Consider the following 4,338-nt stretch of genomic DNA (forward strand, 5'->3'; position numbering starts at 1 on the left):
TTATTTTAAAGTATATTTCAATGTAATGTATTGATTTAATTTAACAGTAAACAAAGTAGGCTAAATTGAGGATATGCATTTAGTACTTTTAGTAACACTAACTTAAAGACACTATTAGATTTACAACTTTGTTCAATACAGTAAATATTGCAATACAATAGTACACAAATACATTGTATATAATACAAAATAATGTATTCATTGATTGCAAAGCTGTAAATGAGGATAATGTGATGAAAGTAAAATGCAAATAAAATAAACATAATTTAAAATAAATTGTGTATTTTTCTTAAAATGAACGTATTCTTAATTGTTTTGTGAAATATTGAGCAATAATCTTCCAAGCTATAAAGGCAATATTCATGAACTACTTTTTTTTTAAAGATTGCTTTTCAGTTATCACACTTATGATGTAACTAATGATGGAATTTTACTGTAGGTAATTAAATCCTAATGAAACAAAGCCAGACAAAGAAAAGCTTCCACGGGTAACATGCCATTTGTTACTAATTTTTACTGAAGAGTAACAACACACATTTACTATCACCTGTTTAAATGTGTATAAATTGTTATGGTTATTATTCTTGACTTTGACAGGTGATTACAACACATTTAAAATCAACTTATTAAGCCAAGACTAGTAGGGCGTAGTTCAGAGAGATTTTCGAAATAGGAATAGGCTTATATGTTAACAGAGCCCTCTCTAATAATGTCCCTGTAACATTTCAGTAAAATCGGTCTAGTAGTTTTTAGTGATTGAGTAATACACTCCCAAACATACAGAGAGACAACATTAGATTTTTTATATATTGGTATATATCAATTAGATGTTACTGTAAAAAACAAGAACCTAAAACAAATACGTGGAGGTTTGAAAACAACACTGATACATTATAACATAATTTTTATTCACCAAATTTAAACTAGGTATATAGTTACATTTATGAATCTAGAGATAGAAAAACTCAAAAGGCTTTTAGTATAAATTAGTAAAATATTGATATGACCACCATTTATGGTTCTGCAGGTGTGAACTGAAAGTTTAGTATATCTCACCGTTCCTGCATTTCTTGGAAATTGAATTAACATTGTTATTGCCAGCTATTATTTGCAGTTCGTTGTTTAAACAGCTGTTTTTAAATTAGAGGTTAAACAGTTGTCGGTAGTAGGCTAGGTAATTTATTGTTCTTTAGATTGATACGTAACAGTTCATCAGAGCTACGACTACATCTCAGCAAGAGGTGAGATACACAATGCACAATGAATTAGTGTCTAATTTCTAATTATTAATATCTGAAAATAATTTCAATTGGACAATTAATATATTACAGGTTAGTACGATTTTTTCCATACTTATTTTTAGCAACATATATTGAATCTTACTATCATTGATAAAAATAATAAGATGTTGTCGATGGGATAACTGTGGGGAGAGGCAAAGCGGTTTACGGGGCCCATCCGAATATTTTTCCGGAGCCCGTTAAAGCTATGTACGACCCTGCCCGGAGGTTACTATTTTTTAAAACGGTTTTCTCACAGGGGACCCGCAAAAATTAGGTTATTAGAAAGAACAGACTTTATTTGACTTACAGTGAAAATAACGTGTACGTCATTAAAACGATCGGTTATTTTCTCTGCATCCTAAAATAAAGCAATGTCGGCAAGAAGGGGACAACTCTGTTCCTATCTGCTATTTGTTATTAAGCTATATAAATAGGTAAATACGTACTTGCGCATTATAAATATAAAATTTAACTAGCGTTCACTGATCTGAGCTTGAATTTAAGTACTATCTCGAGATATGTTTTTCTTTTTTCTGTTCAGAACATATTAATGTTCTGTACTTTAACACCACTATGTTGAAAATTAATGTCTGACATCAACTTGTAGATAATATCAAAGTACTGTTTTCCCGGATACGGTTCTCTCCTGAAGAATGTTACAGGTGGGGATGACAAAACCCACATTTTTGCTCTAACTGTACAGGAGGTAATCGTATAAGGAAAAGTGGTGCAGGAAGTAAATACAAATCCATTATTCATTTACTCACATTACTTCTCATCTGTTCTCAAGGCTGTTACACGAGATTTCACATGATTAACTTGGGCTAAGACATAGAATATGGTGATATTACTTTTCTGCTGCTTGTTAGAAAGTTCGTCAGTAATGTCTAAAATGAAGACTTCAAGTTCCAAGTAAAATATTTGGGTAAAATTTTCAAAAAAATAAATTACAGCAAGCCTCTCCCTTTAGGATTTTCAGTTCTAAGACTTTTAAAGACACTTCAGATAGTAACATATTGTAAATTTACTTTTTTGTAAGGATTTTAATCTAACAGTCCATCTTGTGGGATTAGGTTTTACATTATCCATTCAACCACCATAAAGGGTTTAATTTACTGTTTATACCAGAGCAGAGTTGTTATTCTCATTTGGTTTATAATGAAGCATAAAGTCATTCTGTATTGGGCGAATATTTTTAATGCTTAGCCAGTTCATGAACATTTTATAGTACATTAATGAATTCAGCTAAAGCCCCAGCAGCATCAATAGCAGCTAAATTCTACGAAAGATTAAAACAGTGTATTAAGTTGCAAGTGGATCCACTTAATTTGTTCAAGCCTGATTTCCTCTCATGTGCCCTTTCATATAACCAGCCAGCCCCATGATAAACTGACCACAGTTCTCTATGCCCTGTTTAAATTGTTTTGGTTAGTGTCGGTAGTGGTTGAAGATGTTTCATAAAAGTAGATAAAATCTTCAAAAACCTCAAAAAGGTAATTGCCAAGGATATATAAAGGTGTTTTCCCGTAGACACGTTTGTTGTCTCATCCATTATTAAGATAAAATATTCATCATGTTTTATTTTTGACGTGACAACGTCTTAAATTAGGTTGCGGCTCGGAGTCACTCATGAAAAAGTGTAACGCCCGGTAACGTTACGATGCCCGTCCAGTGGGTCCGCCGCACGGGATAAAGCAGATAACTATGTTTATTCGTGAAAATGTGGAGTGCTTAGATTCGTCATTTACAACAACTACAACAATAAAGGTAAATAATTGTACACTGATATTTCATTATCGTAAACTATGATTGATTGATTAATTGTTAGATTGACACAAAAGTTGAGAAACTGAGTTTATAGGTTATGCCATACTATTGACAAATGTTGATAGTGTTAAGTAAATTATTAGTTTAAATCACTCTGCAATCAATCGTAATTCAGTCGATTGAGAAGAAACAGCGCGTATTGCTAGTCAAACATTTAAAATAACAAATTATAACCTCTAACCTGTCATAACAATGCGACCAAACAAACGAACTAAACCGACCAATCACCACGCGCGGAGTTAGAATTTAACTGTGTTTAGCAAGAATTTCAAATTCCAATTTTAGTAAATGTTTTATTCAACTTTACCATTTACAATAAAAAATTGTAATTAATTTCAAATTATGTACAATGTTTTAGTAAACAAAATATATTTCTATAGTTAAAATTTGTGCAATTCTTATTTTCATTCAATTCCTTGTTCCTATTGTGCAATTTAATAATATTCATATCAATAAATATTCTACCGAGAAAAAGACGTTGTCACGTAAAATCTTCGCCCGTAAAACCGACTTTACAGGCAACCATAATTTTCTTAGTATTTGCATCACCTCAAAAGCTAGGATCACTAGAATTTCACATTAGCTCTCTTGAGAAACCCACAATCTCTTCTTAGTAGCCACTCCTGTAGTTCAGGGATATCTTTCGCCCTCAACTATAAAATGTCGTGCAAATTCCTTCACTATTAATGTGGCCTCTCAATGCAAGCGTGCGAGTGGCTAAATACTTCATCGAATACATAATATGATAAGAGCTTTTTGTGAATTCAGCGTGTAAGTATTTGCTAGACGCAATTGCCTTAATTGAGCGTAACGGAGTTGTTATTGAGGTTGTTTCAAAGACATTAAAGCTATAAATAAGTAATTAAGTAATAAGTTTTATGGAATATACTGTTTTCATGAGAAGACAATTTTTTGGAATCCTTTTTCAAGTTTGAAAATCCAGTAAAAATAAATGTTTCGTCTACTTTGCATTTAAACACTCCTTTAAGTTAAGCTTTTCAAATTTCAGGCGAACACAGCATTTAACTGTTTCAGATTCAGCATGTCAGAATAATCACGCCCACTTCTTGACCATGATCGATTTACTCTACTTATTTAAAATCTAAAGGCCTCCGATTCCATCGACGCGCTGGACGATGCTGTGAGAGTACAGTTTTGCTAACATATTGTGTAGTGTGAAAACCCTTATCTATTTTTCATTCTTTACTCTATGTACTGTGTGTAAAAA

The sequence above is a fragment of the Homalodisca vitripennis genome, chromosome 5, assembly GCF_021130785.1.
Source record: "Homalodisca vitripennis isolate AUS2020 chromosome 5, UT_GWSS_2.1, whole genome shotgun sequence".
NCBI lineage: Eukaryota > Metazoa > Arthropoda > Insecta > Hemiptera > Cicadellidae > Homalodisca > Homalodisca vitripennis.